General features: G+C 44.6%; 1 long non-coding RNA gene across 1 annotated transcript in view; it reads left to right on the top strand.

Annotated features, from left to right (window-relative positions):
- Window positions 1-13272: 13272 nt before the first annotated feature.
- Window positions 13273-19630, top strand: part of LOC146868328 (uncharacterized) — a 163474-nt gene continuing 157116 nt past the window's right edge. Inside the window, exons 1-3 of the long non-coding RNA XR_014962861.1 lie at window positions 13273-13364; window positions 13462-13537; window positions 13615-13704. This is a non-coding gene — a long non-coding RNA (uncharacterized LOC146868328). The remainder of the gene's footprint in view (window positions 13365-13461; window positions 13538-13614; window positions 13705-19630) is intronic.

The following is a 19630-nucleotide window of genomic DNA, read 5'->3' as shown; positions in this document are numbered from 1 at the left end:
TGAGAGGTCTGGAGGTCCAGTTCTTGTTGGTCTCTGGGCTCGGGCTCCGGTGGGAGGTGGCGGCAAAGCAGACGTCGATTCGCTGGTTTGTGCTTGCGTTAGCAAGATGGTCACTCCCTGACCATAGGGGAGATTTCCTTCAGTCTTCTGTGCAGCAGAACGTCGAAGTTCCCGTCTTCTTCTTAGTTTCAAGTTGATTCCAAGATGTCTAAAGTCTTAGGACACAGCTCCTACCTTTAAGCGGATTCTAGGGGCCGGACTAGCTGCTAGGTCCCTCCCTAAGGGTGGGACCAGGAAGGGGGGTGGTTACACCCCCAATCCTTTGTCCAGCTCGCCCCAGGTCTGGGGCTGGTGTGCCCCAGGACCGGTTTGAACTGGCATATGCACCAAGGCTCCTTGTGAGCCTCAGGCATGTCTGTTTCCTTTCAAGCCCTACCTGACCAATACACAAAATCCTGTCTGGGGTGGTGCTCGCACCTCCCCTGGCAGGAAACCCTTTGTCCACGTCTCCCAAGCTGGAAGGACTCCCAGCAGCAGGAGGGCAGACTTGTGTCTGTGGTGGCAGCGTCCATTTTGTGGAGCTGAGGCTATGTCTGATTTTACCCGGGTTTCAGGTTCTGTACATGTCGTGTCCCTCTAGGAGGGTGGAATGCTAACCCCATCGCCAGAAGTGGCGAGGGGTTAGTATTCCAATTCGTATGACACCTTACTCGACATGTTTTGATAAAGCCAAACCAAAGATAGCATTTACCGCGAGGTTCATAATGCACATAAGAGTATATGGTATGGCGATATCTGGAAACGGTAGAAGGAAGTTGTTCCGACCACTGCAGACAGGCTCAGCTCATGCCAGAGCACCATCTCACATGAAACCAAGCACTCTGCCTTCAGGATTGTTAAGGCCTGCCATAGGAGTGACTTATAAGTTAACTAACATGTGTCCCATTTAAGGTTAGGTATAGGCATACTACACCTAAGTAAGAGGTGGATACACCAACTTACCCCAGCTGAGTGATCAGCCAGTTGTGTCAAATTGCTAGGCCAGGCCAGGGGTGGCACAATACATGCTTCAGCCCCTGGTAGGCCTTAGATACACCAATGTCCTGGGTACCTAGTGTACACTGGTACAGGGGCTCACAGGGAGATCCAGTTCCAATGGGTTATGCACCTAAAGTGCATAGTGTCAATTTAGCAGAGAGAACAGCAGGCTGGGGGTCTGATTAGCAGGCCCACAGCCTCAATACGTCAAAAACCAGTGAAGCAAAAAGCAAAAATTTGGGGTGACCATAGGATAGCAGACCCTACTCTCCTACACAACCCCCCCCCCCAAACGCAGGGACATTAAACTAGCCTGGACCAGTCGTGTCTTCATGTCCTAAGTGGAAGTACCTGGAGAGACCATCTGCATTCCCATGGTCAGTACCTGGCCGGTGCTGCACTGTAAAGTCCATCCCCTGTAGGGAAATGGACCACCTAAGCAGTTTGGGGTTTTCACCCTTCATCTGATTTAGCCACAAGAGGGGCTTATGGTCGGTCTGAATCTTGAAGTGAGTGCCAAACAAGTATGGCCTCAGCTTCTTCAGGGCCCACACCACAGCAAAGGCCTCCCTCTCAATAGCTGACCAATTCTTCTCTCTGGGGGTCAACCTTCTGCTAATAAAAGCAATGGGTTGGTCTTGACCATCTACATTAAGTTGTGACAGCACAGCTCCCACACCCAACTCAGAAGCATCTGTTTGGACAATAAACTCTTTGGAGTAGTCAGGACTTTTCAGGATAGGTGCAGAGCACATGGCCTTCTTCAGGTCATCAAATGCCTTTTGACAGCTTACTGTCCACTGAACCTTTTTGGGCATCTTTTTGGATGTCAGATCATTAAGAGGAGTCACAATGGACCCATAGTTCTTAACAAACTTCCTGTAGTACCCAGTCAAGCCAAAGAAAGCTCGAACTTGAGTCTGGGTGGTGGGAGGAGACCAGTCCTTGATGGATTGTATCTTACTCTCCAGTGGTTGAACTTGACCTCCACCTACAAGGTGGCCCAAGTACACAACCTTACTCTGCCCTATCTGGCACTTAGTAGCCTTGATAGTGAGGCCTGCCTTTTGCAGAGCCTCAAGTACCTTCTTCAGGTGGATCAGGTGATCCTCCCAGGTGGAGCTAAAGACAGCAATGGCATCAAGATATGCTGCGCAAAAGTCATCCAACCCAGTAAGGACTTGATTCACCAACCTTTGGAAGGTGGCAGGTGCATTCTTCAGACCAAAGGGCATCACCAAAAATTGGTAGTGCCCTCCTGGGGTTGAAAATGCTGTGTTGGCCTTAGACTCCTCAGCTAACCTGATTTGCCAATAGCCAGCTGTCAAATCAAATGTGCTCAAAAACTTAGCAGAAGCCAGTTTATCTATGAGCTCATCTGCCCTTGGAATAGGATGTGTGTCTGTCCTAGTGACAGCATTGAGTCCTCTGTAATCCACACAGAACCTCATCTCTCTCTTGCCATCTTTGGTGTGAGGTTTGGGGACCAGAACCACTGGGCTAGCCCAGGGGCTCTCTGAGGGCTCAATGACACCCAGTGCCACCATTTTGTGTACCTCAGCCTTTATACAGTCCCTGACATGGTCAGGTTGTCTGTAAAGTTTGTTCTTCACAGGAAGACTGTCACCGGTGTCCACCACATGGGTACACCAGTCAGTTTGACTAGGTATCAGTGAGAACATATGCTGAAATGATTGTAGAACTTGTCTACATTCAATTTGCTGATGCTCAGTGAGGTTGCCTCCAAGGGTCACTCCTTCAACTGAACCATCTTCAGGGTTCTGAGACAACAGGTCTGGGAGAGGGTCAGTCTCTTCCTCCTGTCCCTCATCTGTAGCCATGAGCAAGCCCATGTCTGCCCTGTCAACATATGCTTTTAACCTGTTAACATGGAGTACCCTGTGGGGACTCCTGGGAGTGCCTAGGTCCACCAAGTAGGTAACCTCTACCTTCTTTTCCAGGATTGTATGGGGTCCAGACCATTTGTCTTGGAGTGCTGCTGGGGCCACTGGCTCCAACACCCATACCTTCTATCCTGGCTGAAACTCAACCAAGACAGCCTTTTGGTCATGCCAAGCTTTCTGTAAGGCCTGACTTGCCTCAAGGTTTTTGGATGCCTTCTCCATGTACTCAGCCATCCGGGAGCGGAGACCAAGTACATAGTCCACTATGTCTTGCTTAGGCTTTTTTAGAGGTAACTCCCATCCTTCCCTCACCAGACATAGGGGGCCTCTTACAGGGTGCCCAAATAACAATTCAAAGGGGCTGTAGCCAACTCCTTTTTGTGGGACCTCTCTGTAAGCAAACAGAAGGCAGGGTAGAAGGATGTCCCATCTTCGCCTGAGCTTTTCAGGTAATCCCTTGATCATACCCTTTAGGGTCTTGTTAAATCTCTCAACAAGCCCATTGCATTGTGGGTGATAAGGAGTGGTGAACTTGTAGTTGACACCACATTCCTTCCACATAGCTGTCAAGTATCCTGACATGAAGTTGGTACCTCTGTCAGAAACCACCTCCATAGGAAACCCCACTCTGGAGAAGACTCCCAGTAGGGCCCTGGCCACAACAGGAGCTGTTGTGGTCCTAAGGGGAATTGCCTCTGGATACCTGGTGGCATGATCCACTACCACCAGTATAAATCTGTGCCCAGATGCAGTGGGGGGATCCATGGGACCCACTATATCTATCCCCACTCTTTCAAAGGGAACCCCCACCACAGGTAGTGGTATTAGGGGGGGCTTTGTTGTGCCACCTGATTTGCCACTGGCTTGGCAGGTCACACAGGAGCGACAAAACTCCTTGGTATCTTCATTCATGTGAGGCCAGTGAAAGTGAGGGACAAGCCTGTCCCAAGTCTTGTTCTGGCCTAAGTGTCCTGCTAGAGGAATATCATGAGCCAAGGTAAGAAGGAAGCCCCTAAATTGCAGAGGTATAACCAACCTCCTGGTTGCACCAGGTTTTGGGTCTCTAGCCTCTGAATAAAGGAGCCCATCATCCCAATACACTTTATGGGTACCTTGAGCATTCCCAGCAGCCTCAGCAGCAGCCAGCTGTCTGAGGGGTTCAAGAGATGGACAGGATAACTGAGCCTGCCCCAAGTCAGCCCTAGAAGGTCCCCCTGTCTCCAGAAACTCAACCTGGTCAGGTTCAAGCTCTTCAGGGACAGTTCCTTCAGGGTTCTCGAGATAGTCCTCCTGGGAAGACTGATCATCCTTGGAGGCAGGGGGGGAAGGCACAGCCTTAACCCTCCTGTTCTTCTTCTTGGTAGGTGCTTGGTCCATTGTTCCAGGAACCAAGACCTGAGGTTCAGTAAGGCACTTTTTGGCCTGTGACCTGGTCACAGCAAGGACATGTGGTGATATACCTAACATCTCTGCATGTGTCCTGTACTCCACTTCTGACCATAGAGAACTCTCTAGGTCATTGCCCAACAAACATTCTACTGGGAGGTCTGCACTAACCACAACCCTTTTGAGGCCAGTTACCCCTCCCCATGAGAAGTTAACAATAGCCACACTATGAGAAGTAGTGGTATTGCTGGCATTGGTCACCAGGTAATTCTCACCTGGTATGTACTGTCCAGGATCCACAAAGCCTGGTGTCACCATAGTGACACTGGCACATGTGTCCCTGTAGGCTTGAGCCACTTTTGTATTTATCAATGGAGTCTGTCTGTACTTGCCCAGATTACTGGGGCTCACAGTCAGGGACAAATCCATGTCCCCATCACAGGTCAAGACTGCCTGTGTAAGGGTTCTGTCTAGGTCAGAATCTCCTTCAGTTCCCATAGTGATTCCCACTACACCCTTTGTCTGGGGACCAACACTGCTAACAGTACTACTGGGAGCAGGTGCCTTAGGGGCAACAGTGTTGGGGGCTCCACCCTTCTTACAATCACTAGTCCAGTGAGTTGTATTCTTGCAAGACTTGCACCAGGGTTTCTTTGGACCTTCTTTCTTCTTTCCTTTAGATTGTTGGGACCCACCCTCATTAGTACTAGTTTGGGGCCCTGTTGAAGACTTCTGGTCTTTGGATTTCTGGTCATTACCCTTTTGGTCTGTTTTCTTCTGATCACCCCCTTGGCCCTGGTTCTGGTTCTTTTGTTTAACCCTGGTTCTGACCCATTTGTCTGCCTTCTTTCCCAATTCTTGGGGAGAGGTCAGATCCGAGTCAACCAAGTGTTGATGCAGTTGCTGGTTTTGACAGTTATTTAAAATCTGTTCTCTCATCATCAAATTGTACAATCCTGTATAATCTGAAACCTTACTTCCCAGCAACCAACCTTCCAAAGCCTTAGTGGCACATTCAATATATTCAGACCAGTCCTGAGTCTGTGCCTTCTGGGTATCTCTGAACATTAACCTGTACTGTTCAGTGGTTAAGCCTAACCCATCAACCAGGACACTCTTCAGGGCTCTGTAGTTTCTGACATCCTCCTCTCTAACAGTGAGGAGTCTATCTCTGCCTCTACCTTCAAAGGAGAGCCATAAGATTGCTGCCCACTGGTCTTCAGGAACCTGCTGTACTTTGCAGGCTCTCTCAAGAGCAGTCATCCACTTGTGGATATCATCCCCACTTTTGTAGGGGGGCACAACCTTGGACAGGTTCCTATTATCAAAGACCCTATCTTTGTCCCTCGGGACAATGCTGCCTCCAGTGGGTATAGACCCACTCTCTCTAGGTTGCCTAGCCTTGCTCAGTTTCTCTTCCATCAGGGCTACTTCTAGCTCCTGTTTCCTGATCCTCAGCTGGGCGTCCTGCATTCTGGCCTCATGCTCCCTCCTCTGAGGGCTGGTCATCCTTCTTCTGGAATGACCCTGAGAGCCTCTAGAGGCATGAGAGGCATTAGAGTTACCTGAGTGATTCCTCTGTCTCCCAAACCCCTGGTTAAGTCCACTAGGGAGATTCAATGGGGGGAACCCATTGTCATTCCCAAATAGTCTTAAGTTAGCTGAGCCAAGTATAACACTTGGCACTGGGCTATTTCTCCCATCAGAATTACTACTACTATTATACTCATCCCCCTTGTCATTCTTGTCCCTATGCTGATCCTCATCATCTGTAGTCTGATTCTCAACTAAGGGCGACTGTTAGGAAGGGGTGCTTCAGTAGCATCTTCAGAAGGCGGGCCTCCTGTTCCAGTCCCTAAGGGGCCTAACTGGGAGGCTTTCTTGAGAGCTCTCTGATCTTCATCAGTTTGCAAGAGTTCTCTGAGTTCAGCAGAGGTAGGGTTCCTGGGCTGTTTAAGGCCCCTGGAATTAGCCAACTGCCTGAGCTCATTCTGGTTTAGGGTAGCAAAGATGGATGGTGCCCTCTGGGGGTCACTCTCGACAGAGATGGGTACGTTGGACCCCTCTGCCCCAGCCATTGCTCTTACGTGTGGGTGGAAGTGTTGCAACTACCTACACTTGGGTTTTCCTACTAAACCTATCTAGTAGTTGTAGTCAGGGTGTGCTACTCCCTTTGCTCTACAACAACTAAGTTCAGTAGAACTTAAGTATATAACTAACTTGTTTTATATGTACCTAAAGGTACCTGTATGATCTTTCAATTGGTAACAAAGAGATTACAGAGGTAAAACAACAGCAAGCTCAAATCCCAACCGCTGCTCACCAATGTGAGAAGTTGGCCTGGTATATGATGTTCACTAATTAAAGTGACCACAAGTGACCACCTTGTACCATGCCAAGCAACCCTTATGGTGTGGTTGTAAGTCAACCTTTTCGGACCAGCTGCTCTAGTGGTAGCGTAGGCTAAGCAGTCTTATAGGCTAAACTCGTTTAGGCATGTTAAGCAAGCTGTTTCACCATATGTAACCCCCTTTTATACCAATGAAAGGACACCACACAGATATATATTCAAAATATATATGTATTTATTACTCAAAGTATCCCCTAGACTCTTTATGAGCACAGGAGCACAAATCGTTAAACAAGAAAGTATCACAATATACAGAAGTTGCACTTTATATGGATAGGCCCTGGTGGCCGCTCAAACCATATACTAAAATAGTGGTATAAGTACCACGAACAGGAAAGGGAAAAGGCCTAGGGCCTCTAGAATCGCTGGGCCTACAAGGAGCTAACTTCAGTTAGTGACCAGGAGGTCCACGGGTCGCGTGTGCAGTGAGGAAAGTTACACGCGGGCGCCCATAGGTTTTCAATGGGTGCGTAAATGTTCAAAAGTTACTGCTAGAAGGGTCTTCTGGTTGGACTACGAATTCAAGACTTCAAACCTAGACATTAGAGATGTTACTCTACACTTGTGCACCGGAGTGCCAGCTTTACCTCACCCACAGGAAGCGGGTGCATAGGGCTCGAAGTGCGTCGGGTTTCGTCTATCTGTTCAATGGAGCCTGATGACAAAGATGCTGCAGGCGGTCGGTCCAGAAGAGATGCGGTGGATCCAAGGATGGATCGGAAGTGTAGAAAACCTGTAAGCAGAAGGGACAGTGTTCACAGTCACTAGCCAGTGACCGGCGTGGCACCAGGTAGGTACCAGGCGATGTCGGGTGCAAACAGGTGAAGAGGTGTAGCTTGTCTCTGCAGCCACGTAGTCCCTGAAGGTCGACAACGTCCAGGAGTCGGTTCACGAGCTGTCCCCCGCAGGCTCTCGCTGTCGGCGGTGTCGGCGACTCAGAGGAATCAAACAAGCCTTGGCAAAAGCAGGAGTTGCAGGAATCAAAGAAAGCTGTTAGCTCTGACCAGCAAGGTCAGAGGGGCTGCTCCTTTGGAGGGAAGCAGGGGCCAGTCTGGAGCAACCAGACCAGCATCGTAGTTTTCAAAAAGGTTTGCCAAGATGGCCACTAGCCAACTGGCCAGGGACCGGGTAGGCGCGTCAAGTCGCAAAGTGCAGAGGGGGCCCACGCAGATCGTGGAGATGCTGGAGGGCTCACCTTTGGTGCAGATGCTGCTCGGATGTTGGGCTTCTCAGGATCCAAAGCACAACTCGGAGGGAGCCTCTGTTGTCGCGCTTGCAGCTTGTCGAGTGTCTTCCAAGATAGCTGGCTCCACGTGTCTCGGTGCCTCCACGGGTTCCTTCTTTGCAGGGACTGTGGATCGGGCTGTGAGAGGTCTGGAGGTCTAGTTCTTGTCAGTCTCTGGGCTCAGGCTCCGGCGGGAGGTGGTGGCAAAGCAGATGTCGATTCGCTGGTTGGTGCTTGCGTTAGCAAGATGGTCACTCCCTGACCATAGGGGAGATTTCCTTCAGTTTTCTGTGCAGCAGAACGTCGAAGTTCCCGTCTTCTTCTTAGTTTCAAGTTGATTCCAGGATGTCTAAAGTCTTAGGACACAGCTCCTACCTTTAAGCAGATTCTAGGGGCCGGATTACCTGCTAGGTCCCTCCCTAAGGGTGGGACCAGGAAGGGGGGTGGTTACACCCCCAATCCTTTGTCCAGCTCGCCCCAGGTCTGGGGCTGGTGTGCCCCAGGACCGGTTTGAACTGGCATATGCACCGAGGCTCCTTGTGAGCCTCACAGTTTCAAGAGAAAGATTGGCAAGGAGGAAAAGATACAACAATGTTTTTGATCAAGGACACATTTAATTATCCTTTCATGTGTTTATATATTCACATTTTCTTTTTTATCATTTTATCACTGAGCATATACAAATAGTATTTACAAAAACAACACCTCTGAAATAAAAAGAAACTAATGCTACTGTACACCAAAAAATATTTCTGATTGTAGAGCCACCTTTCAATAGTGTGAGCTACCCAGAAGGCTCGTACATTGCATGTAGGAAAGTCTATCTCCCAAGATTCAAAAGCAACGGTAAACTTATTAAATCCACCAAAAGTTCAGTTGATTTAAGGTCCTTCTGTACACCAAAACTGTCGACGCGGTCGCGTTTCAGCCAATCAATTTCTTTTGGCCTCTTCAGGACAAGAGCAACAGCAGCACTCTACATGAAATAAATAATAAACTCACATAACGTGTAAAATACATAAACACCAACAAATACCTTGCCGATATCTACACACAGGTCTCGTTCACCAAACTAAAATACAGGCAGTACCACCACCACAATATACACACCGAATACAGTGCGACGTGAATTTCAAAGTGAAAGGTCCCTCGGTTTTACACGTCAAAGCCTTGTATATTTCACCCTAAAGGAAAGTGAGTAAAATCATTGGTGTTTCAGGTGGTTCTGCTTACTAGAATCACTTAAAGAAAAATAGCTAATAGGAGGGATCTCATTGTTCTCTCTATAGAGCTCTACACTGACCTTAACTTAATCGCCTCGTTTCGTGCATCCAGCATGAGAACTCCATGCTCATAGGCGGTGGCGCGTGAGGGAATCAATCACTGGCCCAACTCTAAAAACAAGGATATTACTTTAGATCCGGTCCGCTGTGGAGAGCCACTCTATTGCTCAAGTGATCAAACTTTGTACCTTATTCACACATAGTTGTACTTGGCGCCTCACTTGGGTTCCTTAAAGGTGCTATCAGTTCAACGCGGTATTCAATCTGAAGAGTTAGAAAGTAAGCAATACAATACGCGGGGATAAGAATAAAGGTCTCAATTCCATATTGGAGCAAACAGACGGATACCATCTGTTCCTACCTTATAATTCTCTCCTTTCTTCAGATTCTATTCAGCGGTTAGCCGTGTACGATGGCTTGCTCCTGAACCACGGTTCCCAAGTCAAAACTCGGGACCTAATTTCTAGATAACAACAGAGAAAACGGACTAGCACATCTCCCCTAAACAGAGTGAAGTGAATCGGCCATTTTAGAAAGGGAAATAGTTAAAGGTCAACTGATTCAGTTCGTTGATCTCTCCCTTTAAACGGGAAAAAAATAAAATTGAAAGAGAAAATATACAAAGCAAATTAAAATAATAATGCTCAAAGTAACAAAAATAACTTAATCAACTAAATACTAGTGCAACGGTGTAAAATAATCGAAAGTGCTAACTAAAAAATAAAGTGAAACCGCCACAATTATAACCCTTGTGTCAAAAAGCAAAGTTAGAGAACCTGTGGGCATAAAAGGCTCACAATCTACTGACGTATAAAAAAACATTTTACATATATACATACATCTATGAATAGTGACCACACATATCAGGTATTGGCTGGCTAAACCTTACACCTTTGTCTGAGCTTAAAGGCAGTCCTCATATCTAAAGATCTTATAATATTAGGGCCCATATTTCGTCTCTGTCATTTAAACCATCAATGGCTGTGCGGTACTTCTCAATCAACCGTGCTTCTAGACGGTTCAAAGTATTTTGTAACATGGCTTTGTTTATCGGGCGCATGACCGTTAGAACGGTCCACCTCAATTCATCTTCCTCATGCCCGTGTTCCAAAAAATGTTGGACCAACGGGGCACCGAGAATTTTGCACCGAATTCGTGATTTGTGTTGTTGGATGCGTAATTTAACAGCTTGAGTTGTCTGGCCAATATAGGTTTTTTTGCATGGACATTCGATTGAGTAAATCACATTCTTGGAATTACAATTTGAGAAAGTCAGTTGTACATGTTTTTTATCTCCAATCATAATAAATTTGGAGTCATTTGTCTGTGGACACACCACACAGTTTTGACATCTAAAGTGTCCCTGCACTGGCGGCAGTCCCATTATAGTTCTTATATCTTTTTTAGATATTGGTCTAGCCGCTTTAACCAAATGTTCTCTCAAATTCTTTCCTTTCTGGAAATCAAAAAGCGGTGTACCCAATCCCAAGTGCTCCACCAACCGCCAGTTTATCTGGATGATCTGTCTCACTTTGTTAGCTTTCTGATTATATGTCAGCACACATGTGAGTGGATCGTTCTTAACCTTACTTCTTGGTATGAGTAAGGTCTCACGAGGTGTGAACCAAGCTCGTTTGAGGGCATTCCTGACTAATTTCTTAGGGTACCCTCTATTACATAGTTTGGTCTTCAGGATGGCAGCATTGTCAAAATAGTCACTTTTGTTCGAACAATTGCGACGAATTCTCAGGAACTGCCCGTAAGGTAAATTATGCTTAAGGTGTCGAGGATGTCCTGAGCTGTATGCCAGTAGCGTGTTTCTATCAGTAGGCTTGGTGAATAGACTCACTTCTAGAACTCCTTCGTTATTTTTTACCCAAACGTCTAGAAAATTGACTTGGGTGTCACTAACATTTTTGGTACATTTTAGATCTTGTGTCCGTGTGTTGAGCCAATAGTGGAATGATTCTAGATCTTCTACATTTCCATTCCATATTAAAAACCACCAGGGAGGCCGATTATTTCAGCTTGTGGCTCCATTCTAGAGCCTGTGGCAAAATATGTGGATCACTTTCTTAAACCATTTGTCCCAGAGACAAAAGCGTATGTACGGGACACCATGGACTTCATTGCCAAGGTTGAGGGATCGGTGTTTGATAGCAACCAAAGTCTTTTGGTTACTTTCGACATCGAAAGCCTCTATACTAACATCCCTCAGGATGAGGCACTTTTGATCATGACGTTGGTACTAAATAAAAGACCTAGACCTAGACCACACCAAGTTCCAACAGATTTTTTGATCTCTTTGGCCAAAATATGTCTTAAAAACAACTTTTTTAATTTTAAAGAAGACCTGTTCCTTGCAGCTTCGCCCCTGAGATAGCGAATTTGGTTATGGATCACTTTGAGACCATTTTTATCTTCGATGAAACTGGCCCATACTCTGCACACATTGCGAGATGGGTCAGATTCATCGACGATATATTTTTAATATGGAATGGAAATGTAGAAGAGCTAGAATCATTCCACGATTGGCTCAACACACGGACACAAGATCTAAAATTTACCAAAAATGTTAGTGACACCCAAGTCAATTCTCTAGACGTTTGGGTAAGAAATAACGAAGGAGTTCTAGAAGTGAGTCTATTCACCAAGCCTACTGATAGAAACACGCTACTGGCATACAGCTCAGGACATCCTCGACACCTTAAGGATAATTTACCTTACGGGCAGTTCCTGAGAATTCGTCGCAATTGTTCGAACAAAAGTGACTATTTTGACAATGCTGCCATCCTGAAGACCAAACTATGTAATAGAGGGTACCCTAAGAAATTAGTCAGGAATGCCCTCAAACGAGCTTGGTTCACACCTCGTGAGACCTTACTCATACCAAGAAGTAAGGTTAAGAACGATCCACTCACATGTGTGCTGACATATAATCAGAAAGCTAACAAAGTGAGACAGATCATCCACAGAAACTGGCGGTTGGTGGAGCACTTGGGATTGGGTACACCGCTTTTTGCTTTCCAGAAAGGAAAGAATTTGAGAGAACATTTTGTTAAAGCGGCTAGACCAATATCTAAAAAAGATATAAGAACTATGATGGGACTGCCGCCAGTGCAGGGACACTTTAGATGTCAAAACTGTGTGGTGTGTCCACAGACAAATGACTCCAAATTTTTTATGATTGGAGATAAAAAACATGTACAACTTACTTTCTCAAATTGTAATTCCAAGAATGTGATTTACTCAATCGAATGTCCATGCAAAAAAACCTATATTGGCCAGACAACTCAAGCTGTTAAATTACGCATCCAACAACACAAATCACGAATTCGGTGCAAAATTCTCGGTGCCCCGTTGGTCCAACATTTTTTGGAACACGGGCATGAGGAAGATGAATTGAGGTGGACCGTTCTAACGGTCATGCGCCCGATAAACAAAGCCATGTTACAAAATACTTTGAACCGTCTAGAAGCACGGTTGATTGAGAAGTACCGCACAGCCATTGATGGTTTAAATGACAGAGACGAAATATGGGCCCTAATATTATAAGATCTTTAGATATGAGGACTGCCTCAGACAAAGGTGTAAGGTTTAGCCAGCCAATACCTGATATGTGTGGTCACTATTCATAGATGTATGTATATATGTAAAATGTTTTTTTATACGTCAGTAGATTGTGAGCCTTTTATGCCCACAGGTTCTCTAACTTTGCTTTTTGACACAAGGGTTATAATTGTGGAGGTTTCACTTTATTTTTTAGTTAGCACTTTCGATTATTTTACACCGTTGCACTAGTATTTAGTTGATTAAGTTATTTTTGTTACTTTGAGCATTATTATTTTAATTTGCTTTGTATATTTTCTCTTTCAATTTTATTTTTTTCCCGTTTAAAGGGAGAGATCAACGAACTGAATCAGTTGACCTTTAACTATTTCCCTTTCTAAAATGGCCGATTCACTTCACTCTGTTTAGGGGAGATGTGCTAGTCCGTTTTCTCTGTTGTTATCTAGAAATTAGGTCCCGAGTTTTGACTTGGGAACCGTGGTTCAGGAGCAAGCCATCGTACACGGCTAACCGCTGAATAGAATCTGAAGAAAGGAGAGAATTATAAGGTAGGAACAGATGGTATCCGTCTGTTTGCTCCAATATGAAATTGAGACCTTTATTCTTATCCCCGCGTATTGTATTGCTTACTTTCTAACTCTTCAGATTGAATACCGCGTTGAACTGATAGCACCTTTAAGGAACCCAAGTGAGGCGCCAAGTACAACTATGCGTGAATAAGGTACAAAGTTTGATCACTTGAGCAATAGAGTGGCTCTCCACAGCGGACCGGATCTAAAGTAATTTCCTTGTTTTTAGAGTTGGGCCAGTGATGATTCCCTCACGCGCCACCGCCTATGAGCATGGAGTTCTCATGCTGGATGCGCGAAACAAGGCGATTAAGTTAAGGTCAGTGTAGAGCTCTATAAAGAGAACAATGAGATCCCTCCTATTAGCTATTTTTCTTTAAGTGATTCTAGTAAGCAGAACCACCTGAAACACCAATGATTTTACTCACTTTCCTTTAGGGTGAAATATACAAGGCTTTGACGTGTAAAACCGAGGGACCTTTCACTTTGAAATTCACGTCGCACTGTATTCGGTGTGTATATTGTGGGGGTGGTACTTCCTGTATTTTAGTTTGGTGAACGAGACCTGTGTGTAGATATCGGCAAGGTATTTGTTGGTGTTTATGTATTTTACACGTTATGTGAGTTTATTATTTATTTCATGTAGAGTGCTGCTGTTGCTCTTGTCCTGAAGAGGCCAAAAGAAATTGATTGGCTGAAACGCGACCGCGTCGACAGTTTTGGTGTACAGAAGGACCTTAAATCAACTGAACTTTTGGTGGATTTAATAAGTTTACCATGGCTTTTGAATCTTGGGAGATAGACTTTCCTACATGCAATGTACGAGCCTTCTGGGTAGCTCACACTATTGAAAGGTGGCTCTACAATCGGAAATATTTTTTGGTGTACAGTAGGGTTAGTTTCTTTTAATTTCAGAGGTGTTGTTTTTGTAAATACAATTTGTATATGCTCAGTGATAAGATGATAAAAAAGAAAATGTGAATATATAAACACATGAAAGGATAATTAAATGTGTCCTTGATCAAAAACATTGTTGTATCTTTTCCTCCTTGCCAATCTTTCTCTTGAAACTGTGTCTTTAATACCCAGGTAATAGGAGGGTTATTGATGGGTATACCCCTAACCAATCCTTGTGAGCCTCAGGCATGTCTGTTTCCTTTCAAGCCCTACCTGACCAATACACAAAATCCTGTCTGGGGTGGTGCTCGCACCTCCCCTGGCAGGAAACCCTTTGTCCACGTCTCCCAAGCTGGAAGGACTCCCAGCAGCAGGAGGGCAGACTTGTGTCTGTGGTGGCAGCGTCCATTTTGTGGAGCTGAGTCTATGTCTGATTTTACCCGGGTTTCAGGTTCTGTACATGTCGTGTCCCTCTAGGAGGGTGGAATGCTAACCCCGTCGGCAGAATTGGCGAGGGGTTAGTATTCCAATTCGTATGACACCTTACTCGACATGTTTTGATAAAGCCAAACCAAAGATAGCATTTAACCGCGAGGTTCATAATGCACTTAAGAGTATATGGTATGGCGATATCTGGAAACGGTAGAAGGCAGTTGTTCCGACCACTGCAGACAGGCTCAGCTCATGCCAGAGCACCATCTCACATGAAACCAAGCACTCTGCCTTCAGGATTGTTAAGGCCTGCCATAGGAGTGACTTATAGGTTAACATGTGTCCCATTTAAGGTTAGGTATAGGCATACTACACCTAAGTAAGAGGTGAATACACCAACTTACCCCAGCTGAGTGATCAGCCAGTTGTGTCAAATTGCTAGGCTAGGCCAGGGGTGGCACAATACATGCTTCAGCCCCTGGTAGGCCTTAGATACACCAATGCCCTGGGTACCTAGTGTACACTGGTACAGGGGCTCACAGGGTGATCCAGTTCCAATGGGTTATGCACCTAAAGTGCATAGTGTCAATTTAGCAGAGAGAACAGCAGGCTGGGGGTCTGATTAGCAGGCCCACAGCCTCAAGACGTCAAAAACCAGTGAAGCAAAAAGCAAAAATTTGGGGTGACCATAGGATAGGGTACCCTACTCTCCTACAAAGATGCAGCACAAATGTTATCCAATGTGCCTGAAGGCAAGGAAGACATGGATGACGACAATGACGAGTAGTCAGTACACATTGTCTTTGCAGCAGGAGCATCCCTGTCCACTCACTGACACCTCCCAAAGTGTCGAATCACAATCGACACTCAAAGGATCATTGCTACCATAGACACCGGGGTAGCCACCCTCCCCACACTGGAAAAGGCGAAGATCAAAGTTTTTGCATAGGGACAGAAAGCACCAATCCCCCTCATTGATTGTTTGAAATCCACCTTAGTCCACTGAGGCAATAACGCAGACACGACAGTCTATGTAGCTGAAGAAGGGCATGGGATGCTGGTAAGCGATGCCACTGCAGAGGCACTAGGGCTCATTTCCTTTGCACTAGAAGTACAGAAGGAAGAGCTGGCGACACTACTTGCAGAATTTGGCACCGTGTTCAAAGGGATTGGGTGCCTCAACAATAAAGAAGTCAAATTGCACATAGACCCATCCATCCAACTGGTAGCCCTGCAACAATGCTGCATCACATTCCACCTAAGGCTGAAGGTCGAGGAAGAGCTAGAAAAGCTTGAGAAAGCCGGCATCATAGAAAAGGTCACCGGATCCACCCCATGTATATCTCCCATTGTGGTTGCCAAGAAACCTAAACAACCAGGACAGGTCCGTATATGTGTAGATATGAGTCTCCCCAACATTACTATTAAGCGGGAGAGACATTTAACTCTGACGATCGCCAATATACTGGGAGAGTTAAGTGGAGCCAAATCGTTTTCAAAGGTGGATCTCAGGTCGGGGTATCATCAAATAACACTTTACCCCTATTCTCGGTATATTACTACCTTCTCCACGCATATTGGGCTACTCCGCTACTGCCGCCTCAATTTTGGCATATCCAGCGCGGCAGAAGTCTGTATACAATCAGAGAAATGTTAAGTGGTTTATCCTGGGTCATGTATGTCAGTGATGACATCTTAGTTTATACCAAATCACTGAAAGAACACCAAGAATACCTACGGGGAGTACTACAGAGAATCAAAGATGCCGAACTCACATTGCACAATGCAAATTCCTGAAGAGGAAAATCTGCTTATTTGGATACACCTTCTTTGAACAGAGAAGGTGCGAGATGTCCAAGAATCTCCAGCACCATGCATATCAGAGGTATGATGTTTTCTGGGCATGGTGAACTTCTGTGGAAAATTGATCCCAGACCTCACGGGTTTGACTCAACCTCTGCGAGAACTGACAAAGAGGACCACAACCTGGCAGTGAGGACTGAAGCAGAAGACTCCTTTCAGACAAATGATTGAAGCTTTGTCAGCAAGCACCACCCTGGCATATTTTGACCTGAAGAAGGCCACCAATATGTCAGTAGACACAAGCCCTTATGGGCTGGGTGCCGTGTTAATGCAACAACAGAGAGACGACAATTGGGCTCCTGTAGCCTGTGCCAGTCGGTTCCTAACAGAGACAGAATGCTACTCACAAATTGAACGGGAATCCATTGCCATAAATTGGGCGTGTCATCACTTCCACATCTACATATATGGACACCGCTTTGTAGTCCCTACTGACTACAAACCACTCCTGCCTCTATTCCAAGGATCAGCCTCCAAGCATCCACCCAGGACAGAGAAGTGGGTATTACAATTGCAAGAATATGGTTGCCAGGTTGAATACAGGCCAGGTTTGTCAAACACCGCAAACTACCCTTACTGCCATCCTATCAATATGTCAATGTAGTGTAACATCAAGGAAGAAGCAGACAAATGCCAAATACTTTTGGTGTAGATAGTATCCTATGTGGAAGAAATTACACCCTTGCAGGAAGCTGCTATTCCATATACTATTGAAAGAATTGCTCTATCAGAATCACGTGATTTCCAAGATGACCGCTGTTATTCCGAGTAAAGCATTCATGCAGTCTAGTTGCTGGAATAGATACGAACCAATGCGCTTGTGCGAGCAACGCGTGGCGCACTTCAACTGAATTCACTGAGGAGAACTGAAGTGTCTCTTTGGTGCACCTGAACCTTGAAGAAAGAAAAAACCTTTGTAAAGAGAGGACATTCCAGCGTTTCTTCTGATCATGTCCTGAAGCACTGCAGTGAACTTTTATCACACATGAGCAATGATTTGTGAGTAGTGTCTCAGTTGTGAGCAGAATCTTGAGGTAAAGATTAGTTCTTGAGGAAAAGTGTTTCCAAGGTTATCAGTTTATGTTTTATGGTGTCGCCGGTACCAGTGAGCAGTGTTCCATCCCTGCGCATGATCAAACAAACTCGAATAGTGTCTGAGCCTGTTTCAAGTATTGAGAAAATTCAGTTAGCCAAAAGAGCTATCATATATATATATATATATATATATATATATATATATATATATATATATATATATATATATATATATATATATATATATATATATATATATATATTCACTGAAAAAACCATAGGTTTCACACATGTTATAGTTAGCTGGACATTTCACTCGTACAAAACCAATGAAATTCCCCCGTTATAGTTAGTTCAGCTAACTATAACTCGCGCGCCCGCAATACACTGCTGATGACGTCACATATTACATCACTCATGACATGGTCAGTGACATCACTCATGACATCACTGATGACATCTCAAATGACATCACTGATGATATCATCCAGTGAATGTGTGTTTTTCTGAAAATTACATATGTTTTAAATATGTTTATCTAACGGTTGATGAATGAATAAATGGCTATATAAGTGTCTAAATGGATGATTTGTTTTTGAAAAATTGATTGTATATCTGACTGATTAAGTGTATCTTAGTGAATACATGGCTTAGTGAGTAATGTTTAAATATGTAAATATCTGTATCAGTCTCTCACTTTGTGTATAAGTGGCTGCATGGGTTGGTGAGTAGCTACATGAGTGTCTATATAGGTTATGAGTTGTTTTTTTGAGTATCAGTACGAGTGTCTGAGTGTCTGTATGGTTCGGTGGGGGGTATTACGTAGTGCATAGTTGCATGAATGAGTGACTCACTGTTTGTATGTGTTGAAGACAGCATGTGTGCAGGACTGTATGGGTGGATGAGTGTGTGCATGGGTGTGTTAGTGAGTGAATGACTATCAATAGTGTCTTTATGAGTAACTACATATGTTTTAAACTAGTATATGTGACTATTGGTGTATATAAGTGAGTATATGTGAGAGTGAGAGATTGAAAGAGTTCCTGTATGAATAAGTATGTGTTTCTATAAGTGATTGTTTAAAAGACTAAGTATGTGTAACTTTCTGTAAAAGTAAGTGTGGTGGTGTGTGTATAACTGTATATGCAAGTAAATGGATGTTTGATTCCTTATTAGCATGAGTGACTATGTGTGTGAGTAACTCAATGGATGAGTGGCATTGTGTAACAGGATGTATAGGTGTATGAGTACATATGATGACTGAGTACATGTATGAGTGACTCTATAGGACTGTTGGTGAATGAGTGGATGTGGATCTTAGAATAATGAATAGGTTGCTGTAACTGATATTAGTATGTTCATTGTTTTGAAAATTTTAGTTTCTATTTTTGAATGTGTGTATCAAAGGTTATATTAGGGGGAGAGGAGGTCTGCCACTCTATCACAAGGATGATGTCATCAGTGATGTCATTTGAGATGTCATCAGTGATGTCATGAGTGATGTCACTGACCATGTCATGAGTGATGTAATATGTGACGTCATCAGCAGTGCATTGCGAGCGCGAAAGAAAACGTATGTATGCGTACGTAACTAACGTAAAACGGAATTCTTAATAAACTTACGCAAACGTACTAGGTGCGCGCTCTGAGCGCGCACCCTAAGAATTAATATATAAAAAAAAAAAGGACATAACCTAATAGAAAATATTAACTATGCTGTTCAACTTTATCCTAATTGCAAATTTTTAAAAAAATGAGCCAAACAAAATTAAAGGATAAAGATAATATATAAATGAATACATAGGAAATTTTTTAAAAAACAAATATTTTAAAAATATAAATAAAAAATACATAACTTAGCATTTAAAAAACCTTGCAAATTCACTGAAAAAACCATAGGTTTCACACACGTTATAGTTAGGAATTAGCATGCGTAATTGCCGGGTGCGCGCTCCGAGCTTGCTCCGTGCGCGCACCTCGGGTTATGTTCATAATAAAACAACACTTCTAATTGGTTT

Source organism: Triturus cristatus, chromosome 1_2 (genome assembly GCF_964204655.1).
Source record: "Triturus cristatus chromosome 1_2, aTriCri1.1, whole genome shotgun sequence".
NCBI classification, from domain to species: domain Eukaryota; kingdom Metazoa; phylum Chordata; class Amphibia; order Caudata; family Salamandridae; genus Triturus; species Triturus cristatus.
This window is presented reverse-complemented; position numbering and strand designations above follow the sequence as displayed.